At 36.3% G+C, this 22,841-nt stretch overlaps 1 long non-coding RNA gene and 3 pseudogenes across 1 annotated transcript; 1 reads left to right on the top strand and 3 right to left on the bottom strand.

The window, feature by feature from the left end:
• Positions 1-2,525: 2,525 nt before the first annotated feature.
• On the bottom strand, positions 2,526-4,731 carry LOC147409433 (L-type lectin-domain containing receptor kinase IX.1 pseudogene; annotated as a pseudogene).
• Positions 4,732-10,322: 5,591 nt separating this feature from the next.
• LOC147409434 (uncharacterized) lies at positions 10,323-11,941 on the top strand. The gene is made up of 3 exons (XR_015173843.1): positions 10,323-10,735; positions 11,433-11,549; positions 11,754-11,941. It is a non-coding gene; the product is annotated as an uncharacterized LOC147409434 (long non-coding RNA).
• An 11-nt stretch (positions 11,942-11,952) lies between these two features.
• Positions 11,953-14,756, bottom strand: LOC147409435 (L-type lectin-domain containing receptor kinase IX.1 pseudogene; annotated as a pseudogene).
• A 403-nt stretch (positions 14,757-15,159) lies between these two features.
• LOC147409436 (L-type lectin-domain containing receptor kinase IX.1 pseudogene) lies at positions 15,160-17,504 on the bottom strand (annotated as a pseudogene).
• Positions 17,505-22,841: the final 5,337 nt, after the last annotated feature.

Raw genomic sequence — 22,841 nt, forward strand, 5'->3', positions numbered from 1 at the left:
TTGCTTTCTTCATTACTTTCTTGATTTTCAAGCTTTGCACGCGAATTGTCAATTATTTTTCCATGATGAGTTGTCCTTCTAGCCATTATGCCTAGAATAAAAACATGCAAAATATTATATATATATATATATATAGGGTCCCGTTCAGCAACAAATATTTTGGCAAAACATTTTTCAAAACATGGGTTAGAGGTTTTGGAATGAGCTGATTTTTGGTGAGGATGATCTCTACGGTGAGTAGATCATCCTCACCAAAAATCAGCCCATTCCAAAACTTCTAACCCATGTTTACCAGCTGAAAAATCGTGGACCGTCCATTTTTTGTAAACCATTTTTGATGTGGTTAGAAGTTTTGGAATGGGCTGATTTTTGGGATGATCTCCTCACCGTAGAGATCATCCTCACCAAAAATCAGCCCATTCCAAAACCTCTAACTCATGTTTTGAAAAATGTTTTGCCAAAAAGTTTGCCATTGAACGCTACCTATATATATAGGGTCTCGTTCAACACCCTACGCTTTACCCTACACTTTACCCTACGTGTTTTGTCCTACATGGGTTAGAAGTTTTGGAATATGCTGATTTTTGGTGAGGATGATCTCTATGGTGAGGAGATCATCCTCACCAAAGATTAGCTCATTCCAAAACTTCTAACCCCATAAAAAATGATTTACAAAAAATGGACGGTCAATGATTTTTCTACTTGTAAACATGGGGCTAGAAATTTTGGAATGGGCTGATTTTTGGTGAGGAGGAACTTTTAACCGTAGAGATCATCCTCACCAAAAATCAGCCCATTCCAAAACTTCTAACCCATGTAGGACAAAACACGTTTGATAAAGCGAAGGGTAAAGTGTAGGGTGTTGAACATTTCCCATATATATATATATATATATATATATATGGGAAATGTTTAGCACCCTAAGTTTTACCACACACTTTAACAAACGTTTTTTGTCCTACATGGGTTAGAAGTTTTGGAATGGGCTGATTTTTGGTGAGGATGATCTCTATGATTAGAAGATCATCCTCCCCAAAAATCAGCCCATTCCGAAATGTTTAGCCCCATGTTTACATGTTGAAAAATCGTGGACCATCTATTTTTTGTAAACCATTTTTGATGGGGTTAGAAGTTTTGAAATGAGCTGAATTTTTGTGAGGATGATCTCCTCATCATAGAGATCATCCTCACCAAAAATCAGCTCATTCCAAAACTTCTAACCCATCTAAGACAAAACACGTTTGTTAAAGTGTGTGGTAAAGTTTAGGGTGCTGAACGGGACCCTATATATATATATAGGGTCCCGTTCAGCACCCTAAACTTTACCACACACTTTAACAAACGTGTTTTGTCTTAGATGGGTTAGAAGTTTTGGAATGGGCTGATTTTTGGTGAGGATGATCTCTATGGTGAGGAGATCATCCTCACCAAAAATCAGCTCATTCCAAAACTTCTAACCCCATCAAAAATGGTTTACAAAAAATGAACGGTCCACGATTTTTCAACGTGTAAACATGGGGCTAAACATTTCAGAATGGGCTGATTTTTGGGGAGGATGATCTTCTAATCATAGAGATCATCCTCACCAAAAATCAGCCCATTCCAAAACTTCTAACCCATGTAGGACAAAAAACGTTTGTTAAAGTGTGTGGTAAAACTTAGGGTGCTGAACATTTCCCATATATATATATATATATATATATATAGGGTAGCGTTCAAGGGCAAACTTTTTAGCAAACTTTTTGGCAAAACATTTTTCAAAACATGAGTTAGAGGTTTTGGAATGGGCTGATTTTTGGTGAGGATGATCTCCTCACCGTAGAGATCATCCTCACCAAAAATCAGCTCATTCCAAAACTTCTAACCCATGTTTACCAGCTGAAAAATCGTGGACCGTCCATTTTTTGTAAACTGTTTTTGATGGGGTTAGAAGTTTTGGAATGGGCTGATTTTTGGTGATGATGATCTCCTCACCATAGAGATCATCCTCACCAAAAATCAGCCCATTCCAAAACCTCTAACTCATGTTTTGAAAAATGTTTTGCCAAAAAGTTTGCTAAAAAGTTGGCCATTGAACACCCCCCATATATATATAGGGAAATGTTCAGCAACAAACATTTTGGCAAAACATTTTTCAAAACATGGGTTAGAGGTTTTGGAATGGGCTGATTTTTGGTGAGGATGATCTTTACGGTGAGGAGATCATCATCACCAAAAATCAGCTCATTCCAAAACTTCTAACCCCATCAAAAATGGTTTACAAAAAATGGACGGTCCACGATTTTTCAACTTGTAAACTGGGGCTAGAAGTTTTGGAATGGGCTGATTTTTGGTGAGAATGATCTCCTCACCGTAGATATCATCCTCACCAAAAATCAGCCCATTCCGAAACCTCTAACCCATGTTTTGAAAAATGTTTTGCCAAAATGTTTGTTGCTGAACGGGACCCATATATATATATATATATATATATATATATATATTTGTTTTTTTTTGTTTTGACAACGATGATCGGTCTTTCCCTGATGCACTGCCCCATACATATTGTTCTTCAAGAGAAGACACAAAAATGACCCAAATATTGCCAATCGATGAATGTACACAAACATACATAAATGCAATACAAACATGCATGTATACATATTTTCCATAGCATACAAATTTAACGACCCACTTCAAGGCTAGAAGTTATCATTGAAGCTTCGCTAGAACTAGCCATTGGAACGGGGACATGAAAAGAAGGAACAGGCATCTTTGGTGGAAGATTTGGTATCTTTGCCTCAAATTGAAGAACATGAATTGCCTGCCTTATAGAAGGCCTCAAACTGTGATCGGGGTACGCGCACCACAATCCTACAATCATCAAACACTCCACTTGTTTCACATCAAACTCCTTAAACAATTGTTCGTCAATTGCAGTTAGAAGGCTTCCCTTCCCATAGAGGTCCCACACCCACTCCACCAACCCCATTTGAGATTCCTCTTCCATGGGATTGACTGATTTTCTCCCACAAGCTATTTCCAAGGCCACCACTCCGAAGCTAAATACATCGGATTCTTTACTAGCCTTGCCCGTGCTAATGTACTCTGGTGCTAAGTAGCCTAAAGTCCCGGCCAAGCCAGTAGTCTGAGGGCCTAGTTCATGGTCCATGAGCCGAGCTAGTCCAAAGTCACCAAGCTTCACATTGAAACTTGAATCCAACATTACATTGCTCGATTTGATATCACGATGTACTACACATTGCTCCCATTCTTCGTGAAGGTAGAGCAATCCAGAGGCCAAACCAAGTGCTATCTTGTATCTTATAGCCCAAGCGAGAGGACTCCTCTTTCCAAAGAGATGGGAATTGAGGCTCCCATTGGGCATGAGCTCATAGACGAGTAGGAATTCACCTTTGTCATGGCACCAACCGATGAGTTGCACAAGATTTCGGTGCCTCAACCGACTGATGACCTTCACCTCAGTTACATATTCTTTTCTCCCCTGTTTGGAACCCCTGGAGATTTTCTTTACGGCCACAGCTAAATCTAAATCACTCAAGTACCCACAATAAACACCTCCAAATCCTCCTTCCCCCAACTTCCTTTCATCTGAGAAATTGTTGGTTGCTAAGGCTAATTCTTTAAAAGAAAACCTCTTAGGCCCAGCTCCCCTTTCGAAATCACCATTTATCGATGTGAGGTTGGCCCTCTCTTTTTCTTTCCTTGCTTTGCTTCTCCTCGACAGAATTATCCATGCTATACCAACACCACCTATCAAACCAGCTACTGAAACAACCAATCCCACCACCAATCTAATCCTTTTCTCATTATTTCCTTCTGTCTCCTTTACGACCAAATTCGAATTAAATTCCCATGATCGAAGAATATGTCGCTCCACAAACTGACCCGTAGCTGCTGAGAACCCAATTGTAACCCACTCTGGTAGAATTTGCACCAAATCAATAGTGTAAGAAAGAAGAGAATCCCCATTAAAAATAGGATTTAATTCATAAGTCCAAAACACACTCAGGTTCTTCGTAGTAGCATTGTAAGTAATCCAGACATTAGCGGTATCACCACTATGTAAGCTAGCATTCCATTTGACATACTTAGCTGAAGCAATCGAGTTGTTGTTGATCCCCACATGTTCGTAAGGAGGATCCCATTCAGGGTTTGGAAAAGAGTCAAACTCGACAGAAACAATCTGATTTTGGGCTGTAGCATCACTAGTTGTGGTGTTAAACAAGCCTAGAAATCCACCAACAGAGTTTGGAGGGATCTGGAAGCCAACACGAGCTAGAAAGAATGCTAACCCATGACCATATGAGGGAGCACCCTGGGTGTCGATAATGAATGAGAAATGTGTAGTGAAATCTGATTGCTTTCCACTGGAAGCGTCCGAAAGGTGCACCCTTTCAGAATGGGTAGCTCGAGCAACACGGCTAAAGTAATTGACTTTATTGAATTCTATTGCTCCTACAGAAGGCACAGCATCACCCTCATACAGAATGTCGGCAGTATTGGGATCAAACCGAGATATTTTGAAGAAAAGTGAGAGAGTAGAGGGAACAAGAAAGAAGAAAAGAAATAGGAAGAGAAGGACATGGGTGTTTTTAGATGGAAATTTGTAGAATGACATGATCATGATGACTGTTCTTGAGGTAGAGAAAGAGGAGGGATGAATGAGATCAAGAAATGAAGAGTGTTCATAAAGTACTGCAACTCAACATTTATCATAAATTGCTCCTCTTTTTTTTCCATGTCTTGATGCTCAAGTATCAACTACTACTATTATTTTATAATTAGAGGGCTGTTTGGACATTGGAAGATAACACTGTCACCACCTCAAATTATAAAGAAAGACCTAATATAAGATTAGGAAGAAATACTTCAACATAATGTTCATACTTGAACAATAATGTTCATGGGAACATAATAAATTGATCTTTACCATGTCAAGCTTCTTCCATTGACCTGGCACGTGTACTAAATTTGATGTAGTACCTTAAAAATCTATCTGGACCATTGATCTGGTGAGATATGTTTTTCTAGAGTAAGTCAATGAGAAGAAATCTTAGTGTCTGGCACGTTAAAATATATTAAAATTTGTTTCTTATGTTTTGGAAGATATATAGTTTGTTAGAATCACTCAAATCTTTTTTTTTTTTTTGGGTTTCAATCACAATTCACCACTGACTATGACTTATTAAGAGATAAAATAACACACAGGATTCACGCAGCCGAGTTCAGCTTCATAAGGTTCACTGATCTGAATCTTTTTTTCCATGAGTCTGCCATAACCCTGGAACAGGTTCTCATATAGTGTAATATTGAATAGGTATCAACAGAAATTTCATAGTGAGTTGAGTGATCTTTCAAAAGAGGAGTAGCTGAGAAATCAGATCCACAAGATAACAATTGTATAACTTTAAACTCGAGGGATTAACATAAAAGACTAATGACAATCTGACACTCTTTTTTCAGATGCCCCATGTGCTCCCTGACCTGCTCGTTACAGAATCATAGATCTTTTTCTTGTGGAGTCGTGATAATCTGACTCCCCCCACATGGCATACTCAAAATACTCTCCTGACATGGCATGTGCTAGAACCATAGATTTTTGCCTTGGGATACACATCTGCACATCCCCATAAATATTTGTAGTTGTGTATCCTGAGGCAAAAAAGATCTATGGTTCTAGCACATGCCACATCAGGAGAGTATTCTGAGTATGCTACGTGGGGGAGTCAGAAAATCATTACTCTTCTCTTGTGTACCCCAGATGCAAAGGATCTGAAAAAAGAGCGACAGATTATCACGACTCAACATAAAATAAAGAGTCGTGATAAACTGACGCAGTTGACGTGGCATGTGCAAAAACCATAGATCTTTTTCTTCAGGATACACAAGGAAAAAAGATCTATGGTTCTGTGCACACATGCCATGTCAACCGAATCAGTTTATTGTTAGTCTAAAATAAATAGTCAACAGCCTTAGATAGAGAATTGGGCGACGCATCATGTTCAATGCGTTTAAAGAGTTTTCTTTGAATGTAGATTATTTAGATAGAATGAGGCACAATAATTTAGTAGCATTTGCTTTTCAATGGTCAACTCTACCATCTGCTTTCCAATTATTAATATATAATACCTCTTATACCTTTCAAAACAAAATAAAAAAGAGCCGTTCGAATCCAACACTGCACCGATCACGGGTGGATTTACAGTGGGGGCACAAGAATTTTCAAAATTAAAGGATTTATGAGCTATTGCGATGGATAGCAGCGGCAGATTTATGAGCTATTACCAGGGACAGTATTGTTAACTGATGCTTGTCTTTGGCTCAAACAAACTTTCACCTTTGAGTCCCTGATACATCCAAACAGCCTCGTCCAGCCAAAACTGAAGAAATAAACCACATTATCTAATGGAAAAAAAAATATGGTCCGAAACTCATAAGGTTTTCTTTCTTGAGGGGAGAGCCCTTTGTTTATTGTTTCTATTTTACATGACCTCGACGAATTTAATACGTACAATCTAACTTATGACTTCAAATAGTCTCGCATAGAATACGTATCACTGAAACACATAATTCAAGGTTTGCTAGTGCAGTTGATTGCTATCAGTTTTTTCTGGAAGAAGATTGATCCACCTCTAATGTATATTTCTTTCCAGTCATTTATGATTTTATCTCTGATACAAACGGGCAGAGCCAGGATTTTGCCCATGTGGGTGCAGCCAAGAGTAGAAATTTTTTTGTGAGGACAACTACGAGTGAAAAATAATATTTGTGGGGGCAATAGTGGCAGATATTTGAATGCATTGTGACTAGCATGCATTATTTAAGCCTATGCTTTATGTATTTTTGTACCCTTAAGAGGCCCTCATGTGTCTAATGTGGATGTCCATTCCCAGCAATAAGAGTCGTTCGTATGGGATTATTATAATTGGTACCATGGCATCATGTTCAGGCATTGGTATATAGAATATTTGCTAGGATGGAGACAACAGAAATAAAAGGTGAATGTGAATGTGATCTTTCAATTTTCCATATACTCTATATCTTTTTCTTCTCTTTTTATAGATATAGAAAAAATTTATTAGAAGTTCAAATGAGGAGAAAAAGATTGGAGGTCAAGTAGACTAGCCTAAAGAGGAAAAATGAAAACAAACAATAACTCCAAAAGGGAGACCAAGTGAAAACTCAGTCAAGCTCACACCTAAAGAGAAAATCTTCATAGAAAGGAAGGAAAAAAAAAATGATGACTTACTGAATGGGATATTGCTTTCCTTAAAAAACCGAGCTATTCCACTCCTCCCAAATTCCCCAACACATGGTACTACCCATCTGTTTATAAACAATGAAGCAAGGAAGTTATATAACTAGGAAAGTACCAACGTAGATTGAATAGGAGAATGAAATGAAACCAAACCCCATGAGTGAAAGAACATTGAATGCGAGCCCATGATTGTATGAGGAAGCACCATGGGTGTCACTAATGAACGAGAAATGTGGGGTAAAGTCTGATTGCTTTCCACTGGCAGCGTACCAAAGGTGCACACTTTCAGCGTAGGTAGCTCAACCAAATCTAGATAAGAAATTGACTTTATTGAATTCGATAGCTCCTACAGAAGGCACATCATTGCCCTCATAGAGAATGAGGGTGGTATTGAGATCAAATCGAGATATTTTGAAGAAAAGTGAGTGAGCAGAAGAAACAAGAAAGAAGAAAAGAAAGAGGACATGGGTGTTTTTAGATGGGAATGGAGTTGGAAAGTTGTAGGACATGATCCTGACTTTTCTTGATGTAGAGAAAGAGAAGGGATGAATGAGTTCAAGAAATGAAGAGTGTCATGCACACACTCAACAGAAATGATCCTTCCTGTGTTTTTCCATGTCCATAAAACCATAGATTTTTTTCCTCAAGATACAAGAGAAAAAAAAAATCAATGGTTTTGTGCACACTCGAGTGCCATGTAGTAAGGAGTCAGTTCAGCATTTTTCTTTTATATTTATGGGGCAGGATTGTGATCCAACGTGTTTTGTAAACTGGGGTTAAAAGTTTTGGAATTCGCTGATTTTTGGTGATGTAATATCTATGTTTACATAACACATGGGATAAAACATTGGATCTTGATCGCGGCTCTATATATATATATATATATATATATATATATATATATATAATGCCCTAACAATAAGCGTGCGTCCATGGAATACTAACATGTGAGCCCACCGTGTGATCACTACTCTTGACTGCAATCGCCAACCTAAGTTTGCTCGGGACTGTATTGTTGAATGAAATGTCTTCCGCTCAAGCCCATTTGCACCTTTGAGTCCGTGATCTCATCCAATACGGCCCCAACCAGCCATGAGCCAACACTGAAGAAATAAACTACATTTTCTATAGGGTTAAAAAAAGGGACCGAAGCTCATCAGGTTTTCTTTCTAGGGGGTTTGGAGGGACCTATAAATTTACTGTTTCCATTTTACATGACCTCAATGAATTTAATATGGTCAAACTTATGGCTTCAGATAATCTCGCATCCACATTCATAGAAATAGAATACATTTTACTTGAATCAAGGACTAAATATCCCCCCACAAAAGTCAAGTTTGCTACTGCAGATGATTGCTATCAGCTTTTTCTGGAAGAAGATTGATCCAAGTAGAATAGCAATGCCCATTATTGCAATGGAATTTATTAAAGCGTACGAGACCAACTTTTAAATAATTATTCAAATTTGTTTTAGGGACACTAGAAATCAGGTTTATGAGAGCTTCCTAGTTGTATTAAAATCTTCATGAATCATTAATTTAGAGAGTTTCTATTGCCGCACCAATTTTTACTAATGCCTCACCAACAATGCAATTCTTTGGTGATTTATATGGGAATTGGTGTGGCATTAGTAAAAGTTGGTGTGGCAATAGTAACTCTCTTAATTTATAAATTTTATGGAAAAAAACGACAAAGAAGCATTTATTTGCTTGGGACACACACATAAGACTAGGAGTGTCAATTAGGGGCACAACTTGGTTCGGTTTGAAGTCAAATTAGAATCGAACTAACATAGATCGGTTCCACTAAATAAGAATTAGAACCAAACCAAATTCCATTGGAACCAAATCAACTCAAACCGAATTAAAGTCGGTTTGGTTCTGGTTAATTCTATGAGTTGCCAATATTCTATAAATTGTAAGTAATATTTTTTAATGAAAAATAAATATATAATAAACATAAATTATTCTATGTCATAACTCCAAAAGTAATTCATAATAATTATTATATATATTTTGCATAAGGGTTTGGTTCAATTCTATACAAGGTTGATTTGAAAATCAAATCAAATTGATCGGTTCTCCATTTTCATAACTAGGAATCAAATTGTAATTTGTTCCAAATCGAACCAAACCACTCTAAAACTATCGGTTTGGTTCGGTTCTCGGTTTGAACCAGACAAAATTGCACCCCATGGATCTTCTAATCATTGTGAATCCAAAATAAATCCAATAAGATATAATTTATTATCGCATCAGGTTTTCATCAAATCCTAAAAATGTGATCCAATAACAATTGACTCGTGTTGAAGTAGCATTGAAATTGACATCGTTTGGGAAATCGGTGTGGACAAAACCATAGATGATTTTCACTAGTATCTCAATGAAAAACATCTATGATTCTATAGACTCATCCATGTCAGCAATGTCTGAAACAATGTCAATTTCAATGTTACTTTAGCATTTTATCAAAAAGCACATAAAAATTTGAAATCAAACAAAATCATAATTTTATTTATAAAATAAATATTTAAATGATTAAATATTAAATATTAAATATTTTTATCAAAAAAATTTAAGATTATTTAAATCAATCCTTTTTTTTTTTTTTGTAAATTTGTGATTGAATAATTAATTTTAAATTATATCAATATGCGAAATGTTCAGCAACAAACATTTTGGCAAAACATGGGTTAGAGGTTTTGGAATTGGCTGATTTTTGGTGAGGATGATCTCTACGGTGAGGAGATCATCCTCACCAAAAATCAGCCCATTCCAAAACCTCTAACCCATGTTTTGAAAAATGTTTTGCCAAAATGTTTGTTGTTGAAAGGGACCCCGGTCCATTCGCTGGCTAACATATTGGTAAACGGATTGGCAAACATTTTTAATCCGTTGGATCTAACGACATCGAACGGATGAGATGTAATCTCACACGAACTGTTTAAAATTATAGAATTATTTACAGCGCCGTCCCTTAATTTATACATAATTTGTGCTTACTCCCTCTCCTCTTTAAATCAGAGATAACAGAACAGAGAGTTCTCTTTCTCGTCGTAGAGAACTCTCTCTGGCTCTCTCTTCTCACTCTCTTCTCTCTCGCTCTCACTCTCTCATTCTCGCTCTCACTCTCTCTCTCTCACTCTCTCTATCACTCTCGCTGCCTCTCTCTCTCTCTCGCCCTATTCCTCGCTGAAACCCTCGCACGAACGGCTCACTCTCTCATTCTCTCTCGCTCTCTCTCTCACTCTCGCTGCCTCCCTCTCTCACTCTCTCTCACTCACTCTCGCTGCCTCTCTCTTTCTCTCTCTCGCCCCATTCATCGTTGAAACCCTCGCACGAACGACTTTCGCTCTCATTCTCTCTCGCACGAACACGAACACGAACACGAACACGAATGGGACCCTATTCCTCCCTGCAACTCCATCTCACGAACATGAACGGCTGCCAATCTCTCGCCCTATTTGACAGAACTGTAAGTTTTTTTTCAATTTTTTTTTTTTTGGGAAATTTCTTAGACACTGTATGTTATTATTCTATGAACATGACCAATTTATGCATTCGTGAAGTCCAAAAAATCCGGAATTATTGTGATTTGATTTTCGATGTTATTTATTGTGATTTTAGTTTCCGATTTTTTGAAGACAATAAATCAGGAATTATTTAGGGTTTTTTTTTTTCCGATTTAATTTTTTTGGGTTATTTATTTTCTAGCTGATGATCATGTTATGATTTTATTTGTTTAAGGTTTTTTTTTCCGATTTTATTTATTGTAATGCATTTGTTTCACATCTGGATATTTATTTAAAAAAATTCTGATTTTTTATTTGGGTAGCTAAAAAAATCCTTTTTTCTGACGAATTGAATTACAGAATCTCAGCCGAGTTGTATGAAGTCTGATTCCCACTAGATGTATGATCCTTATCATTTTAAAATACTAGGAAGAGGTTATGAGTATGAATCAAGTAGAAGTTTTATTATGTTTGATGCTTAGCTCTGAATTATATTAATATTAGAATAGTATAAATATGAATATTTTAGATGGGCGGTGTATTGTTTTCTTATACACATCTTCATTTTAAAACGTGGTGAATATTCATGTAGTCGAAAGTTGAAACTAGGATGTGATGGATAGTTTAGAATCTTGGTTTAATTATAAAGTTTTTGTGAAGGCTTGCACGTGAAAATATTTTATGGAATTGGTTTGCATCAATGAGCTCCAATAAATCAAGGTTATTGATTTTGGATCAGCTTATATGGAACATCGAACAGTTTACTCCTACATTCAGGTTTTCATCTCTTATCTGTTTTTTAAGTTATGTCATAATTTGATATTGTGGTTGATAAAGAAGCATATAAATGGATATATCAAGTGTTGTGGGCTTAACCATAAGATTTTAAAAATCGTTAGGATTTCTACAGATAGATAGATGAGATAAATAGAGATCTTGAGCATTTTCTAATTGTTATTATTATTTTTTAATCTGGATCAGGCCATAGACTATGCAGCTGCTTCGGCATTTATGTTGGAGTCGCTGCCACCTATGAAGTCTTTGAGTAGAGAAAGTAAAGAAAGTTTGCCTTATTTATGATGTTCTTGAAGTATCTCTCCGCACTTATTTCCATCAACAATGTGCCTTAGAATACAATTTTTTTAATTGAAATCTTAGCATTTGCTTTACTTAATCCATTTTAAATTGAAATCTTAGCATTTTCTCTCCCGTATACAAGTAAGTATAAGTATACTTGCTTGGACTTGGTCATAGCCATTTCAAACATGTTATTTCTTGAAAAGGTGAATTCGTCGATTGCAGTTAGAAGGCTTCCCTTCCCATAGAGGTCCCACACCCACTCCACCAATCCCATTTGAGATTCCTCTTCCATGGGATTGACTGATTTTCTCCCACAAGCTATTTCCAAGGCCACCACTCCAAAGCTAAATACATCGGATTCTAGCCTTGCCTGTGCTAATGTATTCTGGGGCCAAGTAGCCTAAAGTCCCGGCCAAGCCAGTAGTCTGAGGACCTAGTTCATGGTCCATGAGCCGAGCTAGTCCAAAGTCACCAAGCTTCACATTGAAACTTGAATCCAACATTACATTGCTCGATTTGATATCACGATGTACTACACATTGCTCCCATTCTTCGTGAAGGTAGAGCAATCCAGAGGCCAAACCAAGTGCTATCTTGTATCTTATAGCCCAAGCGAGAGGACTCTCCTCTTTCCAAAGAGATGAGAATTGAGGCTCCCATTGGGCATGAGCTCAAAGACGAGTAGGAATTCACCTTTGTCATGGCACCAACCGATGAGTTGCACAAGATTTCAGTGCCTCAACCGACTGATGACCTTCACCTCAGTTACATATTCTTTTCTCCCCTGTTTGGAACCCCTGGAGATTTTCTTTACGGCCACAGCTAAATCTAAATCACTCAAGTACCCACGATAAACACCTCCAAATCCTCCTTCCCCCAACTTCCTTTCATCTGAGAAATTGTTGGTAGCTAAGGCTAATTCTCTAAAAGAAAACCTCTTAGGCCCAGTTCCCCTTTCAAAATCACCATTTATCAATGTGAGGTTGGTCCTCTCTTTTTCTTTCCTTGCTTTGCTTCTCCTCGACAGAATTATCCATGCTATACCAACACCACCTATCAAACCAGCTACTGAAACAACCAATCCCACCACCAATCTAATCCTTCTCTCATTATTTCCTTCTGTCTCCTTTACGACCAAATTTGAATTAAATTCCCATGATCAAAGAATATGTCGCTCCACAAACTGACCTGTAGCTGCTGAGAACCCAATTGTAACCCACTCTGGTAGAATTTGCATCAAATCAATAGTGTAAGAAAGAAGAGAATCCCCATTAAAAATAGGATTTAATTCATAAGTCCAAAACACACTCAGGTTCTTCGTAGTAGCATTGTAAGTAATCCAGACATTAGCGGTATCACCACTATGTAAGCTAGCATTCCATTTGACATACTTAGCTGAAGCAATCGAGTTGTTGTTGATCCCCACATGTTCGTAAGGAGGATCCCATTCAGGGTTTGGAAAAGAGTCAAACTCGACAGAAACAATCTGATTTTGGGCTGTAGCATCACTAGTTGTGGTGTTAAACAAGCCTAGAAATCCACCAACAGAGTTTGGAGGGATCTGAAAGCCAACACGAGCTAGAAAGAATGCTAACCCATGACCATATGAGGGAGCACCCTGGGTGTCAATAATGAATGAGAAATGTGTAGTGAAATCTGATTGCTTTCCATTGGAAGCGTCCGAAAGGTGCACCCTTTCAGAATGGGTAGCTCGAGCAACACGGCTAAAGTAATTGACTTTATTGAATTCTATTGCTATGACAGGATCACTTAGACGACAGCTAGCTATATTTCACCCCAAAGATCAAATTACAATCTTAAATATCCAACCCTTCACATCTTCCTCAATAATACTAGCAAGAGACCATGGATAGCTACACTGGTAAATTGAAATAACCAAGAAATCTAGGAAATAATCCTTAGAATTCTTAGGAATATCCTCTCATCTCAACAGTTGTTTGATATTAAAATTCTCCTCGAATAGTATCTTAAGTTTTTTGGGTCAAAATAATAACATCCTAACACATCTCTTCAGCATTTTAGTGAGAAAATGTGGATATTGTTAACACAAATCCATATTAATTTATATTTTTAAATTACAAAAATATCTTTGTTTACCCAACATCATATTACTAATATTTTTTAAATATAAAAAAGATACCTTTTCAAATTGTATAATTGACTCACCTCCCTCTCATTCATGTCAGGCATTTTTTGCTAGAATAATGCGGAAGTGACCTCAAGATTGAACCTCACATCGCACTTTCCTGACGTGGAAGTGTGCAGGGACCATAGATTCTTTTCATCGAGATACGAGTGAAAAGCATCTATAATTCAAACACACTTCCACGGCAGGACATTGCAATACAAGGTACAATCTTGAGGTCACTCCAGCACAACTCTTTTAGCTATACTATTATAATGAGAAAATAATGAAATTATCTTAATAAGTAACAAAATGTGTAATGGTATAAGCCCAAAGTTTCAAGGAGCCTTGACCTAGTAGAACGTGTCCCTTACATTGTCAAATTAAATCAACAATCTAGTTCAACTCCAACTCTTAAAACAAATTCTATTGAAATACAAGGTACAATCTTGAGGTCACTCCAGCACAACTCTTTTAGCTATACTATTATAATGAGAAATAATGAAATTATCTTGACAAGTAACAAAACGTGTAATGGTATGAGCCCAAAGTTTTGAGGAGCCTTTAACCTAGTAGAACGTGTCCCTTACATTGTCAAATTAAATCAACAATCTAGTTCAACTCCAACTCTTAAAACAAATGCTATTGAAATACTAAGATTATCCAAATGTGAGGTTGCCTCCCACTCCCCTCCCCTCCCCTCCCAAATCTCCAACGCGACCATCCAAATCTCCAATGCAAGAGAGGATTCCAACCATCATCATGAGAGTGGGTGATGAGTATTAACAGCTCTCTCTGGTCTCCCCCCTAAGCTCTGCCCTGCCATGTGAAGAAAACCAATCTTTGTGGATATTAATCTATGGAATACCGGGCCAAGTACAAAGCTGATTCTCTAGAACCTAATTAAGTAGAAAACTTGCATCCAAATCTAAATCAGATAGGATACATGGATAAATCTATCATTCTATGAATATTGTTGAGTTTAGTCCCACGTCGGACACAAATTGCCTTGTCTCTCTCCTTATAAACTCCTAAGCCTCTCCACTCATAGCCAAACCCCCAAATTTATCAAATATGTCTTTTAAAAAAAAGAATATACTAGGAATGATGAACAAAACTCGAAATAATGGGAAAAAAAATGATCGAAGATACATGGGTGACTCTTCTATATCCAACATGCAACTCCTACTCCACCTCTGGCTCCTGCATTTTTGGTAAAAAATAGTTTAATTTCAAATTTTTGATGACGCTCCTGATCTCAACATAAAACCGCTTCTTGGGGCTTTTCATAACTAATGACTAATATAATTAATAGGATAAATCTTTCATTAAAAGGAAGTTTTATTAGATCAAGATTTCAATTAAACAACTTACCCTAAACATTGTACAAATCATCATCTAGGCGCCGAGTGCAGAAGAACTGAAGAATCAGAAAAATGAGGGGAAATACTTATTTGTGATGAATTGGTGGTGCAACTGCCATGCGAATATTGACTTTGATATGTCTGAGAGTCAGTACCAGTGCTGGATGATGCTTGAGAGAATCCACACGCATTCATTGAAGACCTGAAATGTGTGGGAATCGTCATCTTATAGGGAAGATCGGGCAATGGTGCTTTGAATTTAAGAACACTAATCGCTTGCCTTATAGAAGGCCTTAAATTAAGATCCATATTAGCACACCACAACCCAACGATCATCAATTGCACTATTTGTTGCTCATTGAAATCCATACTTAGTCTCGCATCTACTGCTTCAAGAAGTCTTCCACTGCCTTAGAGTTCCCATACCCAAGCTACCAATCCTACCTTATTTTCTTCCTCCTTAGGTTCAACAGCTCTTCTTCCACACGCTATTTCCAATGCAACAACTCTGAAGCTATAAACATTCGATTCTTTACCAGCTTTTCCGGTCATAGCACACTCAGGGGCCAAGTAACCCATGGTCCCAGCCAACATGGTTGTTTTCATTCCCAATTCATGATCAACAAACCTTGCTAGTCCAAAATCTCCGAGTTTAGCATTAAAACTTGAATCCAACATCAAATTGCTTGATTTAATATCCCTATGCACCACGCATTGTTCCCATTCTTCATGCAAATAGAGCAACGCCGAGGCCAAGCCAAGGGCTATCTTGTATCTGAGTGCCATGTTAACGTGATTTTCCCTTGGAAGAGATGAGCATCAAGACTACCATTAGGCATCAACTCATAAACAAGAAGTAATTCGTCTTGTTGATGGCACCAACCGATGAGTTGTACCAAATTTCTGTGTCTCAATCTACTGATGATCTTCACTTCTGAGACGAATTCCTTTTTTCCTTGTCTAGATCCTTGGGAGATCCTCTTAACAGCTACATCCAATTTTGAACCATTCAAGAGACCTCTGTAAACCCCTCCAAACCCTCCCTCTCCAAGCTTCCTTTCCTCTGAAAAGTTATTTGTCACGCTGGCCAATTCACTATAAGTGAACCTCTTAGGTCCCGTTCCCTTCTCAAAATCATCGTCAGTGGACATGTCGCTCATTGTATCGTCTTCTTCTTCTTTCGCTTTAGATCTCTTCTAACACCAAACAAACAAAATCAGACCCAAGCCACCAACCAAAACCGATCCACCAACAACCAAGCCAATCACCAACCCTATATTATTCTTTCCTCCACCTCCACCTCCACCTATACCTCCATCTCCACCTCCGCCAGTATTCCCTGAACATGAAGCAAGTTCTGTCGAATTAAAGCCCCACGAATAAACTTTATGTAACTCGAAAGACGACCCTGTAGCCGCTGAGAAACCGACATCAACACATTCAGGTAGAACATTACTCAAATTCACAATATGAGAAACTAGAGGACTACTAAAAACAGGATTTTGAGCATAACTCAAGTACACACTCAAGTTTTGGCTTCTTGAATTATAACTAACCCAAGCATGACAAATAGAATCATTCTTTAAAGCAGTCGTATTCGTAGTATTCCACGTCGCCACCGATACAATCGAGTTAACATCAATACCCACATGATCATATTTAGGATCCCACTCGTTCGGAAAGGTGTCGAATTCAACAGCAACAATTGGGTTTTGTGATGAATTGAACTTCAAATTGGAAGTAAATAAGCCGAGGAGATTACCGATCGAATTAGGTGGGATGTTGGAGTTGTTGGGAGCAAGGAAGAAGGCTAGTCCATCAGCACCATCTGGTGGATACAGCATTTTGATTTCGAACGTGAAACGTGTGTCAAAGCTGGCTAATTCTTGAGTGGTAGAGTCCCAAAGGCGCATGGGTTCAGCGTAAACAGCTCGACCGACACTGTTGCTAACGAGCTCATCACATTGGTTTACTGTAAGTTGGATGAATCCAGGTACGTGGGAGGCATTGCTTTGAAAATTTATCTTTGTTGGGTATGATTGAAAGTCTGGGTAGCTGAAGGTAGTTGCATTTGAAGATGGTATAAGAAATAAGAACAACATCAACAACAACAATTCGAAGATGGAGAAAAGGGTTTTTGGAGATTGAGGTTTTTGAGTTTTTCAGAGCCATTGCTTTGTAGTAAGATGGCTATGGAAAATTTGAGGTTGAAGAGGTTAAGGAAGGACTTCATGTAGCTTGAAAATATTTTTCAGGTGTTTTGGTATCATCCCTATAAATTACCTTGAATTAGTAAAAACATACTAATCTTCTAATTTTTAAGTCCACCCTTTTTCACAGCCAACAGCTTGTTTTGAATTCAATAATATTTTTATTAAGTTATTTTTGTGAAGTGCCTTGTGGTTAGAGTTTACAACAATCTATCAGTTTGATATCAAAAACACTTTCTTACATGCAGAGTTAAATGAACAGTCTTTGTTGAGCAACCACAGGATTATTTTTTAATTATATTTGATTGTTTGAATAATTTTAGCTTAAAATGTGGGATATGCCCCTTGAGGGGCATTTTTTTTTTTTCTAAAAAAATTAAAAGAAAGTAATGTGTTGATCCTATGATGAACGTCTCTACCAACGTAAAAGAGTGTTTATTTTGTAACTCAATCTGACAAAATAACTCAAAAACTCATTGACGTGATGAGTGCAAAAATCATATAGTTTTTTTCTCGAGATACATAATTATGCATGTTTTATGAGGATGTGCAATTGTGTATCCTGAGGGGAAAAATCTACTATTCTTTTTTGTAGGATACACGTCAATTGAGTTTTTGAGTCACTTTAACATGTTGAATTACAAAATCATTATTCTACATAAAATATTTTAATTTAAAAAATTGTAAATTATCATTTTCAAGATTAAAATGAAGTCTACTATTTTTGAAAATTTTGACTTATTCTCTACCCATTGGATAATTCCCCCTAACATTAAATAGAAACTAGAAAATTCAAAAATAAAAATTCAAAAGGGTTAGATTGAAATAGTGAAAATCTAAGGAGATGATACTACAAATTTCCATTTTTTATATTCAGGTGATGGAAACTGCTTGTTAGTTTCTTGGTGGCTAGAAATTAAATTAAATGTATCTGGCGTTCTTCAGATGAATTATTTAGTCAAGTCTTCTCTCCCTCTTTTTCTTTCTTCCCTCTCACGCTATGGAGATTAGGGACGTCTTCTTTATTTTTATTTCAGTACTTTATGATTCTTATTAATTATATATTTACTTTTTCGTCTTCACATTGATCTTTGATGTTTACACAAACCTTAAGATTTTCGGTCCCATTAAGAACCCAATTTGGATACTAGAGGCAAAATATTTATGTGTTGGATTGGATCCGATTTGGTTTGGACATGATCCGATTGTTATTGGTTCAGGTTTAGAGAACATTCTAAGATTTGAATAATCCTATTTAATCCTGTACTTGCCTCAATCAAATTAATAGCTAGGAATCACCCATCAAACTGAATACCCCCAATTTTTTTTTTCAGGGATCCTTTAGATAGCGAGATGTGGAAAGAGACGTACTTATACTTAATTTATATAAAATAAATTCAAATAAAAATGAATAATAAATTTTTAACTAGAAAGTCTTGTCAATACTTGGTTGACGTATTATTGACATGAAATCATAGATCTATTTCCTCGAGATATATAAATGCAAATTCTCATTATAAAATATAAATTTGTGTATCTCAAAGAAATAGATCTATGATTTCATATCCGTAACATCAACCGAATGATGACGGAGTAAAGATTTTCTAGTTAGAATATAGCACTCATACTTAATTGATATGGAATGCGTATTGAGTCATAGATTTTTTTTTTCTTATGTATTTTTTTTTTTTTTAAATCTATGATTTTGTGTACATGTCACATCAATAGAGAATGTTATTTTGCCACGCCAACTTTCAATTATAACACGACCGCCTTTATTGATAGCTCAATAGAAAGTTTCAAGGGTAGAGCCAAGATTTTGTCAATAGATGAGATTGAGGTAGGGGAAAAAAATTTCTTGTAAGAGCAATAGAGGTGAATCATTTTTTTTTACCACTATTATTAGTGTAGTTGCATAAAATTCTTATATTTTTTTTAAATTTTATCTTGGGGGCAAATGTCTGCACTGTAAATCCGCTTGAGAGGTTCAAAGATCATTCATGAAGAAAAGCTAAAGATTAAAAAAAAAAAAAATCATAGAAATGAAATTGTATGCTTGTAAAAACTTACCTATCGCAGCTTAAATTCATCCAATGATGTATCATAATAAAAGTTTGGGGTGTAAGTATAAAAGTCCTTTATCTTATATTCAAATATACCATAATAAAATTATGAGTGGGGATATATATATATATATATATATATGGTCCCGTTCAACAACAAACATTTTGACAAACATTTTGGCAAAACATGGGTTAGAGGTTTTGGAATGGGCTGATTTTTGGTGAGGATGATCTCTACGGTGAGGAGATCATCCTCACCAAAAATCAGCCCATTCCAAAACTTCTAGCCCCAGTTTACAAGTTGAAAAATTGTGGACCGTCCATTTTTTGTAAACTATTTTTGATGGGGTTAGAGTTTTGGAATGAACTGATTTTTCGTGATGATGATCTCCTCACCGTAGAGATCATCCTCATCAAAAATAAGCCCATTCCAAAACCTCTAACCTATGTTTTGAAAAATGTTTTGCCAAAATGTTCGTCAAAATGTATGTTGCTGAACATTTCCCTATATATATATATATGAGATGAAAATAAAATCTACATCTCAAATGAAAGTTAATTGGATATGAAAATATGATGACAAGTAAAGGTTTAAAGTATGGTATACAACCTTTGGACTGCATTATGTGGGAATTCCGATTGTTCATATAATGGTGGGAAGGAATGTAGTTATTATCTTGGATTCATTAATCCATCTTCATGTTTTAATTACATTTTCATCATTTCTATTCATATCCTACACCTATTCATGATCTTATTTTACTTAGTACACAAACCAACGTCAAGAACAATTCAAATTCCATCACATCTTCAAGATTTTTCACTTTTACACTTAAGTCATTATTTAAATCTTTATTAGAAATTTGATCAAACACCTACAATGAATTGATCTTAATCTTAAAAAATAAAAATACTAAAACAAGTTTGTATAAAAAGCATACATAAAAAAAAAGCTTAAGATTGTAAATTCTCAGCATGAATTCATCCAAACACTATTTGATTTATAATTTTCTCGCTCATTTAAAAACATTAAAAATTAAAATAAGAACTTTAAAAAAAATTTAAACTTTAGTCTTAAATCTTATAACAAACAAAAAGGTTTCTAACTCTAATAATAACATATAAAAAGATTATAAAAAATAAAAATAAAAATTAAACAACTTTTTAACAAACCCATTCCCTCAAAAAGGATGCTAAGCCTTTTTGAACTTTTGGAAATAAAGAATCAAAATTTGAGCCTAGTCACAATAGCTAGTATTTACAAAAATGCCAAAGACAAGCCACCTTGGAAGACTTGGGTAGTCCCCAACAACCTAGACACTGACATAGACGCTACTGTACAAATTAACAAGGACCCAATGACCCATGATACGTGGGCAGTACTCGACAACCAGAGGGTGGAGCCAGTCAGAGACATAATGGGATAAAATCATCCCTATTCAACTTGCTATCTCTACCTTTCCATTTATCTTTATATTCACCATAAATCCATAATACTCATTCAACATTATTAAACTTGGTAATGTGATGTACAGGACAATCTTGTTTAATATGAACTACTAAAATGTTTTCTCTGGAATAAATTCACAAAATCTCCATTTGTCATCAGGTTTGTTCGGCCCTCTAGTTTCCTCCACATTAGTAAATTACTTCTTTACACACCAGACTGGGTCGTCTTCCTAATTCATGTTCAACGAAAGAACTGCATAGTTTCATCCTTGGAGAGTACAACTGTTAAGTCTTCCTAAAGCAGGAGCCATAGAAGGGGCAAGTCATAGGCTTCCAATGTATAATCTTGGTTCCCTATTTTCTCAAATTCCATCTCAATGCACCTCGACGGCGACACTTTGCTGACGCAGTTACAACCCATTGTCCTAAATTTCTATTGTGATACAACAATTAAAGGCACAAAATATGGTCCACACAGCTTCTATAGATAGCACCCATAGACCATTAGATTCAGAAAAGATCCAAAATGGCTCACAGAAGTTAAGAGTGTTTAGAGGATGAAAAAAAAAAGTCTAGCTAGCAGTCAAATTTATGTTAAAGAGGGGAACTCCGTGTACAAATGGCATGTGTCTGGTAGCTTATTGAGCCACCCTTCACCTAAAACTTTTCAAATATTCATAACCTACAGCTACAATTCAAGATTATCTAAAATTCTTCTAAACATCTTTACTGAGAACCATGTCATGGTGAAATTCATTACAGTAATTAGCTAATCCCCAGACAATATGCACAAAAAGTAACATTGTTTAAATATACAACACCAAGGCATATAAGGCTAATACTTTGAGACAAGGTACAAGATTTTAGCTCCACTTAAGCTTCCTCTGGTTTATGAGAGCCTTACACCTTATACAGATGAAGGTTGCATCTCAATTCTTGGGGTCGAAGCACAGGCATAGGTGAGGGTTAAAGCCTCGACTCCTCAGGCATATACATGGGCAGTCATATAAATTTTTATTTATATAAGTAGAACATCTTTTATTAATGAAATAAAGTTCGGCCAGTTGAGTTAAATACCCAAATACAAGAAAAAACAGATTACAAAGCTACTCCAGGCACAAGCAACCCCATCTAAAAACAAATTCCCCGAAAAAAGTCCCTTTGAAATCCGGATATATTAAAATGAAAAAGAAGGTGACCACTCAACAGAAACACAATATTTACAAGAACAAGCAAGCAGCCCAAAGCTAGAGAATCAGTCTAGCATAAAAAATCCCATCTACCAATGAAATCTTCTAAAAAGATCCCTTTGAACTCTGAGAATAATTACTCTAAAAGAATAATAAACCCAACACGACTATCTAGACATAAATTTTAAGTTATTATTTATTCCATTCGTTTTCTAGTTGCATTTATCTATATCAAATTACCAACTACAGAATTTCCACTCCCATTAACTGTGCAAGTACATATCTTCGATTTTTTTTTTTTCTAGAAACATGTTAAGGTGTTAGATTATCATATTGGTTGTTAGGTGCTTAGATGTACTATGCTTGCGAGTTGTGATGACAATAGATGCAAATATTTTGATTTAAGTGCCTTCACACTGGACTAAAATTTTAATTTAAAAACATTCCATCACTCTGTAAGTATAAACAACAACAATCCAATTAGATTTGATCATACAAATAGGTGTATGAAGAGACCACTCAACAGAAACACAATATTTACAAGAACAAGCAAGCAACCCAAAGCTA

This window comes from Akebia trifoliata, chromosome 2 (genome assembly GCF_017979445.1).
Source record: "Akebia trifoliata isolate Shusen 1 chromosome 2, ASM1797944v1, whole genome shotgun sequence".
Classification (NCBI taxonomy): Eukaryota; Viridiplantae; Streptophyta; class Magnoliopsida; order Ranunculales; family Lardizabalaceae; genus Akebia; species Akebia trifoliata.